The sequence below is a fragment of the Panthera leo genome, chromosome A1 (genome assembly GCF_018350215.1).
Source record: "Panthera leo isolate Ple1 chromosome A1, P.leo_Ple1_pat1.1, whole genome shotgun sequence".
Lineage (NCBI taxonomy): Eukaryota > Metazoa > Chordata > Mammalia > Carnivora > Felidae > Panthera > Panthera leo.
In genome coordinates this window covers 201,309,252-201,326,893 of record NC_056679.1, presented here as the reverse complement: position 1 = coordinate 201,326,893, position 17,642 = coordinate 201,309,252, and the positions used below count along the sequence as shown (strand labels likewise).

The following is a 17,642-nucleotide window of genomic DNA, read 5'->3' as shown; positions in this document are numbered from 1 at the left end:
TTAAAATTATTCTCACCTGGAGTTAAATTTAATATCGGGAGATTGCCACCTCTTTCTCCCTTCAAAAAAATTGCCTTTGCCTCATAAGTTTTACTTTGGAAATATGGTGCAGGCCAATCATTTCCATAAATACCATCTAGAGATGTATTAATTACTTGAAGGCTTTGCGGTCATAATTTGTTGCTTTGGTGAACCTAGAAATGAGTTAACTCTGAACAAGGGGCAAGAGAGGAAGAAAGCTTTGAGCTAAGAGTAAAGGTACCTGAGGGAGATGGGATCCTGGCTGGACTCCAGGGTCAACTTTTGAAATCAGGTACACAGTGTCAGTGGACTGTGTTTCCCCAGCTGTAAAATGAGGATTCCAAACTAGAGCACTCTCTGGGGTTTCTCCTAGTGTTATGTCTATGTTTGAAAGACTTTATCCAAAGTAGCAGATTCAACCATTCAAAAGGGTCTACAACATGAATCCCCTGATAAAAGATTATAAAAATGTCAATTCTTGAACTACTCAATGTCTTTGATTTACCTTGAGGCATTTAAAAAATATATACATGTATGTGCAGCGAGGTAAAGCTTATATTTTCTTTCCTTGCTTTTTATACTCAGGGCTGCCCCATCCATAGAGCTATGGAGAGTCCATTGTAACTCACTGAAGTCAGATAGGGAGGGCCACTTGTGATCAGCACTTAGAAAACCAAATCTGACTGATGGGGGCCATTCTGAGTGGGATGGTGGGGCTCCTTCCATCTCTTGTTTAATTGAGTTTGCATATTTGGAAGCCCATTGATAGCCTAAGTGGAAATATGATTCTATCCCTCGAAAGAAAACTGTTAATGATATGCTACGTGAACCTGTTTTCTTTTTCTGCTCAGCAATTTGTATAGGCTCGCTCCTTATTTGTCTCTTGATAACCTCATCAATCTCAGCCATGCCCTCCTGACCACAGTGCCTGATTGCAGTAATTCCATTTTGGGCGGGCTTTTAGGAGGACTTGGCTTTTGCATTTAGCTAGAGCTGCACGAAGGAGTGATCGTTTCTTCCCGAGAGTGAGCGCCGAGATCATATTATGCTTGCCTTGATTTCTTTGTAAAGGCTGCCTATAGAATTTCATATTGATTTTAAGCTGGAGCTGTTTCATTTTTAACTCCTTTGGAAGCTAAGAATCCAGTTATGTTAGCCTCTCCTCCCTGTCATTCGAACAGGCATTGGATACCTGCTTTTTGCAAGCTTTACTCCTCTACTCCATGGTAGCTCTTTCAATATAGAACTTGTTGCCTTTACTCTTTTACGTTGTTGTTTTGTTTGAAAAATCCAGACCCGTGTAGTGCACAGTTGCAAGGCTAAGATGATATTAAAAAATAATATGCAAATGAGAAAGCAAAGAAGATTGCTCTTTTTGCTGAGGATTCGCAGAGGCACTGGCAGCCTTACATTGTTCCAGAGAGGGTTCTGAAGAAGTGAGGTTTGCCAAGTAATATGAAGCAAGGCCCAGTTGTCAGTTGAACAGTGAAAGATGGCTACAGGTGTGACTTATTGAAAGCATACCTTCATTTCAATGTTTATCAACTGGCTGTCCTCCAGAAACTCAATTTGGTGTCATTTGGCAACAAGTCTGACCCGAAGCAATGCAGACTCGTAAGTGGTACCAACACTAAGAGCACGATCATTTCGTGATGCCTGGGAACTTACAAAGCCTTTCAAATCCTTTGTCTCGTTTGTTCTTCACGATGGCCTTGTTACATAGGCAGGGTAGATATTAATATGTCATTCTGGAGACAAGGAAACAGAGACGAAGAAAGCACAGGTTAGTCAACCAACAAATACATGGCAGATAGCCCTGGGGCTGCAATTTCAGGTTACTAACACCAAACTTCTTGCTCTTAACCTGAAGAAAGGTCAGCGAAAATATAACTTGCATGCTCTCTGCATTGCCTTTAGATTCGCAATTCCTTATTTATTTCCTTGTCTTTGTACCTTCAGGGTGTGCTTTTGGATTTATCTCCAGCACAGCAGAGTTACTTTTACCACAAAGGAGAATGACAGAAATCAAGGTCTCCATGTTAAGCATATTATTCTTAACTGCTTAGAGAATTTTCCCACTGGATTGCCCTATTGTATTTTAAATTTTATTTTAGCTCTATTTTCTCGTCTGTAATGTGAAGGGGTTGGGCTCTGTTCCTCTCATTCTATGGTACAGTGATTAGGAGAACGCGGGGTGAAAAAAGAATCAGCTGCAAGTGAATACGATTATCATGGAATCACAAGTACCATGCATTATGCATGTTTTAAAACTGGATATAGTATTTATATTCTAAAGTGTTTCCTTATGAATTACTTCATCCTTCAGTGTGCTGTTTAGTCATCCTGCAAACATAATCCTTTCACAAATCCAAATCAATGTGTTTGTCCTCCGTATAGGATACTTAAAATTTTCAAAATGTGTTTATGTCCAAAGACAAAATGTTTAGTTTTATAGAATTCTCTCCGTTGTTAGAGGGCTTTGTAAGGTTGACTCTAAATATCCACTAAAATACTTCCATTTTCCCCTTAGTCATGACTTTCGCGAGTGCTTAAGCGTTAGGAATCATCTTAAATTTCGTGATTCCATCTCCTTTATTTAATGCCTCGCTGCTATCTTTAAAACCAAGCCGTGTACTCAGCTTTCAAGAACAGATGAGGTTTGACAAGACTTATGTTGGATTCAATCATTTTTCTTATAAAAATATTTCAAATTTTAAAGGAGGCAAATATCCATTTCGTGCTTTCATAATTGCCCTTACTGCATACAGCTAGACTGATGGCAGAAATCTGTTAAACTAATTATTTCTTAGCTGCGAGAACTAGAGGAACTTAAAATATTTAGACTTGAATAAAATAAGATTCATAAAATCTGCTCTTTTAAAACCCTTGGATAAACACTGACTTGAAAGACTCTTGGGTTACATGTCTGGGTTTCATATATGGACTTTGGAAAACAGCAACATCAATGTCGATAAAACAACAACCACAACACAAAGCCCATGAAAATACACTTAAGTAGCAACACTTTCTCTTTTTTTTCTTGAAATTTAATTTTTTTAATGCTATTGGTAGATTTCCAGTGATAAGCTCGTAATTTGACCTTTCATCTTCTCGTTTCTTTATGAGTTTAAATAAGCAGCAACACAAATTGTGAGGAAACTTAGGGCTTAATTTCTTTTTTTAATTTCTACCATATCATGTACGGAAGTACAAACCCAGGCTATCTGATTCTTTTTCAACTTTTGTGCATGATTTCACCAAAGAATTTATTTGTTGCAAGGGCTATTAGACTATTTTTTCTTCTTAATGTGTACACTGACTTATTCCCCCCCAGCGTTTTTGACATGATGGGTTTTATTCCCTTACGTTCGATTCTAAGGTAGGTATGGCCCAAACTGGTGAACAGCAAACATATTCCCTTAGTAAAATCCATAGTCATTGTCACATCTGTGCACAACCATGGCTGTGAAACCCCAAAGCAGACAAAACTCAGCACTTTTTCTAAGAAATACCCTGCAATATGCAGCTCTGTCCTATTAAATGGCTTGAAGAGGTCCATATGTTCCTCCACCAACCTGGGTCACCTTCTGCACACATTGCCTGTGATTCCTGGTTTCAGATGGAACTGTTACTAACTCTCAGTGTGCTGAGCTTTGCTTTGAGTCTTAGAGTTTATTCATATGGAAACTCCGGAGATATGAACTGAAATAAAAATACTATGTTCAAAGAGTTGCCTGAAAGTTGAAAGCACCCAGCCTCACGCAGCTGCAGCCATTGTGATTCTATGACCAGAGCTTCTTGGAGGCTTACCCTCAGCGAAGTCATTAACAAAGTAATTGCTCCAAATTTTTATAGGCACTTCAACTGGTGATGATAGAGCATGGTTTAATTTTTCTAGTCTTCTCCCTTGTATCTAAGATTTATTTTCTGTGGGGCTTGCTCCAGTACCATCAGAGGAAAAGGACAAAATACAGGAAGACCGGGTCCCAGCTCCAGAGTATTTATTCTGACTCAGATGTTTCTGATAGAGAATCTTCGAGTGGACATAAGAGTAGCCAGCCATGTGGGAACACATATCGATGACTTGGTTGGTAGTACTTCCCCGCTGAGTGCCAAGCTACAGAGGCACTCCCAATCAATTCCCACACAGCTACAGTTTGGTGAACTATTCCAAAAGAAAAGAGCACCGCACTGGGGGCTGTGAGATCCAGAAATATCGGAGGAGGGTCTGAAGAAAGCAAATCTCCAAACAAAGCAGAGATACAGAGCTTTAGCTACACCTAAAGAGACGATGTGGCAAAAATAAGGAAGAAATAAGCTAAACAAAATATGTGTGAATGTGTTTGTGTATGTAGAATAGATGTGATAAAAACATTGTTGTTTTGTTTCATTGTTGTGTGTTTGTTAGTAGTAACATAGATAGGGGATTGTATTGTGTGCTAAGGACCAGATACCTGCCATTGAATCAAATGAAATGGAATAAGCAAATGAAGTCCTTTAAACAACCCCCAAATACTGAACAAAAAGTGAGAATATAATGTACATAATATCCATTATTTTTTAATGATTTTTGTTGTAATAACATCGCAATTATCGTTTGGAAACTGACTGAAAATATTGGTTGCTGTGTTCTGTGATCCATTTCTGTAGCCTTGAGATTGTCCTGTGAGAGTCTTTTCTCTTTCTATGTGTGTGGTTATATATGTATTTTATGCTTATATATATGCATATGTATTATATAAAATTAACTTACTTGAAACTCAGTATAAGATATTGAATATGCATGTATACACCATATACATATATATGTATCTATACCATTTATGATCTGATAAATGAGAACTCCTGGAGAATAAAAAAAAAGTCTGAAGAGAAATTTTAAATTTTAAAAGATTTTTATATTGAGTTTAAAAACTAAGTTAATAGAACATTCATTTTTAAAAAATGAAAATGAAACATATTCGATTTTCATCTAGTTTGAAATACTTACATTGATTAAAATGGAAACATTTCACTCTTAAAATGACTTTAAACTCAATATAAAGTAATTTTAAAAGCAATTTTCCGGCAGAAAACTAAAAGAGCCTGCTTTTTGTCACTGAGTTTTACTTCAGTAATCTAAAAATATGTATTTGTTTAAAACGCCATAATATTTTCTTGATGCTATGTTCTAGCTATTAGGTTGGGAAAGAGTAACCAACTGACTTAAGTAGAAATGCACATTAGGCTGAATAGTAAAAGGTACTAATTCCTATCATAAGCATCATGGAACAGAGAATCAAGATCAATGGACAAAAATGGTCATATTTAACAAAAGCAAAAATGGAGGCATCTATTTTTTGTAGGTTTCACAGGACATGAAAGAGAAGATATGTATGGAACGAGAATTGCAGAGCTGAAGTTCTAAAAGGAAAATGAGTTGTTTACAATATGGTGAAATTTTTCCCAAAAGTGTTATGGGCAATTCATTTTCAAAGGTAACCCAGACACAAGTAAGGAGACTGAACAAATTCACTGCACATAAACTAGCATTCAAATATACATTCATTTTTCTTAGACACTTTTGTATTTGGCACTTTTATAAATATGCATTTCTTCTACACATAAAAATCTTTTTAAAATAATAAAATGTGATCATATAGCAACTACAGTTTGACAATTACCTAATTTACATAATCTTGATTTTTATCTTTGGTTCTTTCAAAGAACTGTGAGGTTATTATTCCACTTTGTAGACGAGAAGTCTGTGTACATAGTGGAAATACTAAAACCAAAACATTCATTTCGATCACTATTTTCCTTGGCACACCTCACTTTTCTGGAATATAGTGCTGCATACACATTATATATTTAATAAATACCTCATGATAGCTTGATCGATCAATTATTTATTTATTTATTTATTTACATTTTATTTATTTTTGATAGACAGAGCACAAGTGGGGGAGGGGCAGAGAGAGACACGGAGACACAGAATCCAGAATCGGAAGCAGGCTCCAGGCTCCGAGCTGTCAGCACAGAGCCCAACGCGGGGCTCAAACCCACAAACGGTGAGATCATGACCTGAACCAAAGTCTGAGGCTTAACCGACTGCGCCACCCAGGCGCCCCGGTTGATCAATTATTATTAACCATGATTCTTGTCCTGGGAGATATTTACAATTGTGTCTAAGAAAACAGAACAAATACCTCCTACTTTTCACAAGATCTTTGGGATTTTTCCAACTTTTCACGGGTCAAGCCCAACAATCTTGAGATCAGCAAACCTCACTTCAGATAAAAATCTTTCCTTCCTCTGAACTCCTCCCCATGGCACCCTCCTCAATGCAGTGCAAACAGTCAAGGGCTCACTATCAATCACAAAGGACTCACTGAGCAGCATGATGTGCAAAGTAGCTCTGGACAGAGGCCTGAGTAGAGAAGGAGTTGGCTTTTCTCTATGAGTGATATGTCCATATGAGTTTGAGCAAGTCATATTCTTACTTGCTCTAGAGTTTAGTTTGTCATCTGTACAGTGGAAGTGTTTGACAGGTTAATTCTAAGATTCCTTCTTTTGAGAGAGAGAGAGAGAGAGACAGAGAGAGCCCGCTCGTGCGTGCAGAAAGAAGGAGACAGAGGATCCGAAGTGGGCTCCACTCTGACAGTCAAGAGCCCAATGTGGGGCTTGAACACCAACTGGGAGATCATGACCTGAGCCAAAGTTAGATGCTTAACTGATTGAGCCACCCAGGCGCCCCAATTCTAAGATTCCTTCTAGCTCTGATGGTCTCTTCTCTATTTATGACGTCTTTATTTCTTGAGGTGGGGGTGGGAGGACATTCAGGAAAATAAATTTGGGAGAGTGGAAACCTTCTGAAATATACAGTTTATTAAACTCATTCTAAAAAAGCACACATTCTCTTTTTCTCCTCAACTGTTTTCCTATTTTTAGGTTTATATTTTCAAAATGACACCTTCTGAATAAATAGATGGGGACAATAAAACCAGCTGTAAAAACCACACAGTAAGGTGGCAATAAAATATGAATCATGGTTCCCAGGATCAGTAGCATTGTCAGAATGTACATATCACTGGGTACAACACTAACAACTGTAGTGTTCTTCAGGGGGTAAGGGGAGGCATGTGCGAACTGAGGACTGAGCAGACATTGAGGTAAAAGGGAAGAAATGACATAAAAGATATTCTCCATGTCTCAGAGCCACTCTGGCTCAGAAAACTACCATTTGGAAGAGTTGTAGCTGGATCCAAGTGTGATCCAGCAGGTAAAGAGGGAGCTATGGAATTGTAGGAGGTAGTTTCTGTCTTTGATTCTGTCCTTAACATGATATGTGATGTTGAAGAAGGATATCAATCATACATATATATATATATATATATATATATATATATACACACACACATATATATATACACATATGTGTGTGTGTGTGTGTGTATATATATATATATATATATATATATATATATATATGATTCTATATATTAACTTTTCATAGTGAAGTGGGTAAAATAATACTATTTCCCTTAGTTGGATTTTTTTTAATAAGACATATTTATAAAAGGTTTTGGTCTCTTTTTCTGCAAGAACACAGTGTAACTAATAAAAAGAACTGTATTCATTTTCTACAATAAATGTTCACGAAATAAAATGAATGGTGTCATGGAGCAATTTGCTAAACTGTATTTTGTAAGTACAAATAGGAATTTTCTGCATCACATACAATTCAGTCTATCGAATTAGGATGAACATTAACCAAAGAGAACACAATACAGGAGCTGTAATTTAATGATCACACTAGACAGCCACCTCCCGCATAGCAAGAGGTTATCATAATTATTTACATTTGGGCGTAGAAAGAAGACAAAATGTGTCATCTTTTCGTTTGCTGCTTGCATTCAAAAAGGAAATGATCTTCTCTAAAGAGTGCAGTCAGCAAAATGAATTAATTAAAACTCAGCTTTGGTAGTGGAAACAGAAATTTACATCAAATAAAGAATTCCTCTAATTCAGGAAAAGAGGTTCTTTAGAAAAGAGAAAAATCTTAAAAAGACATAAAGGAAGTCATGAGTTTTTGACATATCACTGCAGCCACATACAACAGTTAACTCACATGGTAATGGAACTCACTGGAGAACCACACATTCTGAAGGGTCTACGCCTTGTCTCCAGTCTTTCTTTCAACCTCAGAATTTCCAAGGTTTACATTTAGTATATACACTGTACCTGGACACAGATAGATATTTATTAGAACATGTATTAGAACCAAGGAGGATAAACAGAATGACATTCTGAGTTGACCTAAAATAAGGAACTTTTCCTTTCCAGCTTCTTTTGGATAATCAAACTTCTATTTGATTAGAAACTAGAGTTAGGGATAAAAGATAATTGTAGATAGAGGTGCTTTCCCCAATCTCCTAGTGAAATAACCCTCCTTGATTCCAATCTTTTCTAAACATTGAATTGAGCAGAGTTGAAGAAAAATCATCTTTTGGTAGATGTTCTTCCCCATTGAAGTAGTTTGAAGGATAATGATGTCACTCCATTCTCATAAATATATCCTCATTAGTCTACCAAGGAAGAGTAAGGTCATGATACCCAGCACAGCTGCACGGACTATGGGATCGGGGTGATGAGACTTTCTGGTCTATTTATGAGAAAAGAGTAACAAAAAGGGCCAGGACCTGAACTGGTTAGACAAAATGTCGAGCAGCGTGGAGTATTGTAATGTGCTAGAAAATGGAATATTTCCAAAGATGGTTGATTGAGTGGTTTTCAGAAATAGGGGATTTGGGCAACTAAGGAGGCAGGTGAGAGTCCTGGGAAAATTGTACTTAATTAGAGATCAATTTTACCTACTTCATATCTCTTCCCAGAACTTGCTCTAGGAAACTTTACTTAGTGGTCATTTTTATTTCATATTCTCCGAATACCTGGCATTTGGTTAGATTTAGCAATCTGAAGTTACATATTATCTTATGCAATGCTTCACAAACAGCATCAGAAAGTTGTGTCCCTTTGAAAGTCAAAGATCATATCCAAATTCATATGAGCTATATGAGATAAAGAAACAATTTGTCCATAATTTCAACAAGTACTTACTGAGTAACTACAATATGCTACACATACTTGCAGGTGCTGGGGCTACTTTAGAGAACGCTTACAAATATCCCTGACCTCACAGAGTTTACATTCTACTGAAGAAGGAGAGAGACAGTAAGCAAATACGCGTGGAAAATACCTAGAATGTCAAAGGATCATAAGTTTAGAGAGGAAAATAAAACAAGGAGAAAAGATAGAGTTCTTAACCTGGCAGATGGGGTGGAGATGTGCAATTTTCTCTAGAAAGGTCAAGGAAGGCCTTGCTGAAAAGGTGGCTTTTATGCCATATGCGAAGAAGCTCAGGACAGATTTATGTATGGCATTCAAAAGAAGCCTTAAGCTTTTCAATGATCTCATATGAGCTCAAATATCAATGCAACTTACATGAGTTTCATTTAAGTTGATTCTTTACCTCTATCAATGTAGATTCACTCTCATAAAGTACATATTGCAAAATACAGTCATTTCCCACTGTCCTACATCTTATCTAAGAAAGACCACAAATCTAAAATCTTGTGATATTTATTAGTTGTTTTAAATCTTAACAATTGTCATTTCTCTATGAAAACAGCTACCCCATGAGGAAAAATATAACCTTAGTCCTTTATTGTAATGCAGTGATGCATATAGCAGAAAGCATAAAACAGAATTAAGAGACCTGGGTTCTAGTTCTATGGTTCATACACACCTATTAACCTCAGTGTGGAAGTTTCACCTTATTTGGAAGACAGAGCATTGGACGACTTCAACATTTCCAAAAGGGTGTTCCTCAGATCACTGGTGCTGGAGACACTCTGGGAAAAAAAAGCAACTAATGGTCAACTAAGTATGAAAACGTCACTTATCACACAGACTCTAATTGGAGAGTCCAGTGCAGGTTAAAGGATCTGAGGAGGTACAGAATAAAAGAAGCCCATTGAACCACAAACTTCATTTAAGTCTAAATCTTAATCTAAATCAACAGACCTGCAAAAAGCTCAGATAAATCATAAAGGCTCATGTTTCCTACAATTTGGAGATAGTGTTTTGTTCTTTTCTATGATGTTAGTGCCATCCTATCAATAGAGATGGGCTAAGTTATAATGAGCTTAACAACTATGGAAAATATCAAGGGTTTAAGACAAAAAAGTTATTTCCTACTCGTGCAGCATGTTCACTGGGGATTGGCTTCAGCCTCTCTTCCATGTTCTTACTGCAGTCCACCGTGGGCAAAGCCGTCACAGTCTAGGGCATCACCAGTTGCTGTGGCAGGAGGAAAGAGAGCCCAGTGTGACCTAATTTTAAGATGTAGTTGGAAGTATATGTTTCACATGTACTTGGAAAGAGTACAGATATTTGGCGAAAGAACTAATGACTCCATATTTACCTCCTGAAGCAATTTCACAGTTAAACTAAATCTAATGGAAGGTGGTGGCTTTGATGTCGTTGGATGCCGGATTTTGTTGTATTCCAATCAAGAGCATTGGACTTTTTTCTTACAGCCAATAAGATTACTTGTGGAAAAAATGTATCCTTCTGAGACCTGTTTTCAAGTTCTTTTAGGGTAGCTTCAGAATAGCCTTTTTTCCTAGGGCTAATTTAGCCTGACTTCTTTTTTTTTTAATTAAAAAATTTTTTTTAATGTTTTTATTTATTTTTAAGACAGAGAGAGACAGAGCATGAGCAGGGGAGGGACAGAGAGAGGGGGAGACACAGAATTTGAAGCAGGCTCCAGGCTCTGAGCTGTCAGCACAGAGCCCGCCATGGGGCTCGAACTCAACGGACTGTGAGATCATGACCTGAGCTGAAGTCAGACGTTTAACCGACTGAGTCACCCAGGCGCCCCTAACTTTTTTTTAATGCTTATTTATTATTGAGAGAGAGAGACAGAGCATGAGTGGGGGAGGGGCAGAGAGAGAGAGGGAGATACAGTTCCAGGCTCCGAGCTGTCAGCACGGAGCCTGACACGGGGCTCGAACTCATGAGCCGCGAGATCATGACTTGTAGCCTCACTTCTAAGGTATAACCCTTAGGTGGCCTCTACTGAATGTTCTGAGTATTTCAGGAGAACTCTCTACTCTGGCTAACGGGAATTTCAACAGTTCTGGACTAGTGTAAACTCAGGAAATTATTCATTATCTAGCTGCCCAAAAATTGTTCTCAGAAGTTGTTCTTGCCTTGTCTCTTGGAGCCTCACTCTATGCATACTAAGTTTTGTGTTATGCTAAAGAGTCAGAAAGACTGCTCTGCACATTTTTTGGAGCCCTTTTGCTGCATAACTCCCTCCTGCAAATGCCTTGCAAATTCTAGTGCCCTCTTCGCTCAGAGAGGCCTCCAGGCTCTATTTGGGTTTCCTTTTGCTGTGCTACAGCATAGAAATCTCTAGGCAGAGAGCCTAAGAAATTGTAGGTCTTATTTCTTTTGTTTCCTTTCTCTCAGGGATCACAGTGCTGTTCTGTCTATTGTTTAAAGTATGAAAATAGTTGTTTCCTATATTTTGCCCAGTTTTCTAGTTGTTTATGGCAGGAGGTTAATTCAAAATCCTGCTATTCCCTTATGGCTAGAAACTCATGCCTCCTAAATCTAAATTTAGCTCCTGTTTTAGAAACACTGTTTTTCAGCATGGCAGAGCACCATGTCTTGGAGGTCAAAAAAATGGATTTTTTGTTTTTTCCTGGGAGAACAGAAAGCTATAAACGTGATAAACTCCAATACCATACTTCTATTTCCTGAACTGTAACTCTTGCAACCAATAGGAAAAGTATATATTGACCTAAGCAATTGTCAAGATTTGTAAGCAAAAAGGCTATTTCTAAGACAACCAACCTATGTATTCCTCAAGGATTAAGACACAGTAAAAATATTCTAGATCTTGTAAATACTTACTTTGAAGCAATGCAAAAGTAAAATATATTGTCAAGGAAGTAGTATGAATTTAACCTGGAAATAAATTGAGTGACCGGATGAATGAAAGGTGACAAGAAGAGATGAGGTGTTGCATCTTTTCGTAAAGGACGGTGTTACTCCTTTAGCATCGAAGGCACTGAAGGGTTGGTTTTAAACATACAGATGGAGTGACAGGCTTCTCATAAGAATTCTGGAAAGAATAAGAATAAGGGGGAAAACGAATGAATTCTATATAGTAATAATAAAGAATGAATAATGAATCACTCATTGTATAATTTCCATTCACCAAACACTGTTCTATGCACTTTGTATGTGGACCTCATGGATCTTTACAGGCACAACACTATGAGGTGGATATTATAACTCCATTTTATAATTATAGAAACTGAGGTGATAATTATAAATTAGATAAACAAAGATAATAAGGAACTTGACCCATGGTGACACAGCTACTTAGTGGCAGAATCAGGTTGTAAATCTATAGGATGGCTCCAGTGCCCACAATTTTAACCCCAGGGCTGTGCTGGCTCTCTGTACTTGGGACCAAACGTAGACGAGCCCGCCGACACTGAAAGTAAGAACGATCCCTCTGGAAGTTAATTTGTAAATTTAACAACACATGGAGAAGTATGAAAGTCGTGCTCAAGAGGATATCCTTCAAGCCAGCACTACTTGACATACTCTCGTTGAGTGTGTTAACATATCCCTAAAAAAAAAAGAGCAGAAAAGTCTAAAAAGGAAGATACTGTTCAACCATGAAAGCACTGAATAGCTAAATTTGGTGTCAAGAGAAGAGAAGACGATTCCTTGGTTCAAAAGAGCAAGTTGCTATTCTCAGAGGTAGGCATCCCCTTTTATTGCAAAGGTAGATGCCTCAGACCTTCTTGGACTAAATCATTTTTAATTTTTTTTAAACGTTTATTTATTTTTGAGACAGAGAGAGACAGAGCATGAACAGGGGAGGGGCAGAGAGAGAGGGAGACACAGAATCCGAAAGAGGCTCCAGGCTCTGAGCTGTCAGCACAGAGCCCGACGCGGGGCTCGAATTCACGGACCATGAGATCATGACCTGAGCTGAAGGTGGACGCCCAACCGACCAAGCCACCCAGGCGCCCCTTGGGCTAAATCATTAAAAATGAAATCCTATATTTCTATAGCATTAGGATCATGCACACTAAGCAACTTCCTCTTCACGATTATTTTTCAATCTGGTTGCATCTGTGGAAAGAAGATGCTGGGCAGGGGATGTAAAATATACCTCAATAGAAATTAAATTTTGGGTACCATAATTTAGTTACCTAAAGGATTCAGATATTTAGTTATTTTTAGTCTTCGCTATCTAATACAATGAACTAGTGGTGCCTGGGTAGCTCAGTCGGTTAAGCATCTGACTCTTGGTTTCAGCTCAGGTCATGATCTCACGGTTCGTGGGTTCAAGCCACGATATATTAACTACATCTGCACACTATTCTTTACACTTCTACTCTCCCCACTGTTGCAGCCAAAGGGAAAAGGAGTGTTATTTGGTTGTTCCATTGTTTTTCTAGTGAAGTTATACAGTTTTGAAGATTCGAATGAATATTCAGAATTATCACCATAGGACTAACACTTAGCACTTACCATGAGCCAGACACCATCCTAAGAGCTTTATATTCTTTATCTTATTAAAGCCCTGTGATGTAGATCCTGTTATGAGCCTCATTCTGCAGAAGAGAAAATTGAGGCTGAGTGAAATTTAATACCTTGCCTAAGTTCATGGAGCTAGTGTGGAGATCTGAGCTCTGTCACCTCCAAAGCCTGTGTATGCTCTCTAACCTCTGCTATGCCTTTTTCCAATGCCACCAGAGTCGGAAATGAAAGAAAACAGTATTTCCTATGTTCTGTTAACTCACAATGCTGCAACCAACAATTCCACTTCCCTACCTTATGGTCAGCTATAGTCAGTTCAAGTTTTCCATTCTGCTGGAAGTTCAGTGGTGGCCTACCTCTATTATGTTTCTCCACACATGAGGTGATGACTGATGAATCACTTTTCTTTTCTTTCTTCCTGTGATTTAGATTGTGAAGAAGAATAAAAGGGTTACAATTCCTAGGCCCAAAGTAGAATTTACTGGAAATGAGAATATGTGTAATAATTTCCAAATTGTATTTACGGATACCATTTTGTTCTATTGATTGGAAACCGTACCCGGCACAGGGATTCATACAAAGGAGATAAGAGAGAATGAGAAATTGAAACGCAGCATTGATGGAAGTTTCCTAACGGCAAACAAATGAGAAGGCTGTGCCATCCCAGGGGGAGTGGGGGTGGACCTGATGCCCGAAACAGTGAGAGCTGGGATTGAGTCAACTGCAGTGAATCCCGTAATTACTAAATTAGACTGTTCCATTTCTGGATAATGCATGCTGCATTTTGATCTTGATTTAAAATCCAATTAGTTCAGGATCATCACTCCTGTTAGTTCTAGCTTCTCTCTGGTGGCTTTGAGAATCAGGCAATAGATTAGTACTTGTGTGGGTTCTTTGTAGGCCGTCTTTGAAGACACGGCTTTTTAAAGCTATGGCAACAGGTGTCCTTCCTCCCACTCTTACATATTTTACTGATTACTCTTTTGGTTTATCCTCAAAATTTTTCTTAAGTCACAGTCACCAATGAAATGCTGCATTGGCACACATTTTGGCTTTTCCAATAAATAGTGACAACCAACCATGACATTTATCCTTGAAATTACTGTCTCTTTTTAAATGTTCTGTTTTATTTTCTATGTAGTTCGCCTTTATGGATTTGTGTTATTTTTAATTCTCTTGTTTTTATTTTCAAAATCATTAATCAAATTTTACTTATATTATGAAGAATAGGACCTTCAAGGGAGAACAATGGATTTTAGGTTTGTCAAATATGGGAGACGGAGACTTCTGGAAATGAGTGTTTGATTGTTTTCTGGTGAGAGTGAAAGGGAACTTCAGGCAGCCCAATGATATGGCTTCAGTTTGTTCACATGACTGTATTAGTAAGTAACTAATTAAAGGCAGTGTGAAACAGCTTCAATAGAAAGACCTCAGGATTTACATTTAAACATTTTTTTAATGTTTACTTATTTTTGAGAGAGAGAGAGAGAAGAAAGAGAGACAGAGACAGAGACAGAGGTCAAGCAGGGGAGGGGCAGAGAGAGAGGGAGTCACAGAAGCCAAAGCAAGGTCCAGGCTCTGAGCTGTCACAACGCGGGGCTCGGACTCACGAACTGTGAGATCATGACCTGAGTCCAAGTTGGACGCTTAACTGACTGAGCCACCTGGGCGCCCCAACAGGATTTACATTTTAAAGTGTATTAATCTGTGTTTCATGATTATGAAATTATTCTGAATGTAGTTTTGCTTTTTCTTATTGAATACATACAGGAGAACTTCTGGAATGGTGACATAATACATACTTTGAAAATATGTTCTCCATAGTGAAGTGCGAAGAGTTATAGACTACAATAATTTTATACCACAAGAAAGAAAACAGGCATTTTTTTCCTCCATGGGTTTGCTGAAGAAAATGTAAAACATTGATTGAGAGCTACTTGTTAATTCACACTAGGGAACCATGTAGCTTACTTAATTTTGAAAATTACAATGTAAACAAAACCAATGCCATAAAGGAGTTCAAGGGCCCTACATCAAAATAATATTTTGTTCATTTACTTTGACAAGTGTGGTTCATATACTCAAAGTGTTACTTATGATTATATTGGATTTGAATTAACATAGTGCATTTCATCAAAATAATGAAATCTTAGTGATATAATAACTCATGGAGAAAGTTCATCACATTTTTCTGATACAAATATTTTAAACAATTTATACGCATTTATGGGCACATTAATGTTACCCCATGTCTCTCTCTCAGGCTTCCTCTCTCCCTTTCTCACTTTCTCATACGTAAAGGATTAAACTTAGCAATTTTGCTGCCTTTTCATCACCTCATAGATTATAATTAACATTAAACATGATTGTGTTTATGATAATGCATGATAATTCATACATTTCTCTATTCTTAGTCTGCATTTCTTCATATTTTCAAAAGTAGTTACCATAGCTATGGCTGTGTAGCCAATATCATATTGTGACTAATAATTAAACCAAACTAAATCTATTAAAATTATGTTCCTAGTAAGTTACATGGTTTAATACTATGCATCAGCCAAGAAATGGAAAGATGGGATAGCATAAGAATATTAAGGAAGGCAGAGATGTAGGGTTTCATCATTTAAAACATTCCATTTTTATTAAGCTTACATTTCATAAAATCGGTTAATTTGGTTGCTAGGTTCAACTTTTTCTGTTAATTTTGTATACCTTCAGAGAAAGAATATAGAAACAACGTGTTATTGTTATTTAAAAATTATTGTTTTTTAAACTTTATCCTAGTTACCAAAATACTGGAATAGACAGAATAAAAATTAGGTGAGAAATGAAAGCAATTAAAAATTATCTAGAAACAATTAAATGCTATCTATATATAGAAAGCAATACAGATTTATGCATGTTTAGTTATGGTATGGCATACCACGACATTTATTTTAAAGAGGGATTTCTAAAATAAATTATATCAGTAATACTTTTTTGTGTGTGGATTGATTCAGTTCATAGTCTAAATGACTTAAAAGTTCCCAGTCTTCGAAACATGCTACTTTTGCTTATTAACTAAGAAATAATATAACAGTGTCCCACAAATTAATATCATATTAATATCATCATAATATCATTATTAATCAATATCCAACTGAATTATTACTATTAATTAAAAACACTCAATATACATTTTCTTGGTGGGGCATGCTCACACTAACATTTTTTATGAATTTACTGTGTCTAGTTGAGGTATTCTAATACACTTGGGCCTTGGGAGAAGGAACAAGTTGATATGAATGGAAGCTATAAAACTCTTCATGAGGAATAAAGGGGAAATCTCAAAACTCATGCCCTAAGGACAGAAGGTCAGGAGTGTTATTTCAAGCTTCAAAATATACTAGCATTTTATTGAACTATCCCGTTCATCTGCTAAGAAGAAAAATATCAAAATCAGTTTGTCTATTTGAATTTAAAAACAAAATCAAATATCAGAATATAGCAAATTTACTAAGGTAAAAACTTTATATCCCCTCAAAAAACTTACAGAAGTAAACAAGCGATTTCTCTTTATGATCAACGATGTTAACATCACTGAAGAAGTCCAATTCTAAGAAGCTTGATTTTAGGCAGAGTTCCATCTGCAAAAGCATCATAATAACTAAAGACATACTAACTTAACTGCTGTTCTGCATGACACTTTATTTTTAGATAACGTCATAAGGATGTGGATTAAGCCCACGAAGCCAAGTTATAACATCTACCATACAACTGAATAGTTTCAGTTTTTAATATACAGACAATTAATATAACATTTATTTCCCTGTTTCTTTTACTTTGTTTTCTATTAGGGGTTAGAAGTGAACATACTTATTTACTTACAAAGTGTTTCTAACAGTTTTTAAGGAAATATCCTTTATATGGCAAACAGAAAAGTGGAAATGTATTTTTCTTTTATAATTGCTTATCAAATCTTTTACTTCCAGTTTATAAGGGATGGCCTAGAACACTTCTCAGATTCC

General features: G+C 37.0%; 1 long non-coding RNA gene across 1 annotated transcript; it reads right to left on the bottom strand.

Annotated features, from left to right (window-relative positions):
* Positions 1-1,551: 1,551 nt before the first annotated feature.
* LOC122201843 lies at positions 1,552-17,238 on the bottom strand. Its single transcript, XR_006194338.1, has 6 exons — positions 17,168-17,238; positions 13,992-14,053; positions 12,040-12,196; positions 10,261-10,362; positions 9,809-9,914; positions 1,552-1,769 (listed from the first exon to the last, which is right to left on the bottom strand). It is a non-coding gene; the product is annotated as an uncharacterized LOC122201843 (long non-coding RNA).
* Between the last annotated feature and the right edge of the window lie 404 nt (positions 17,239-17,642).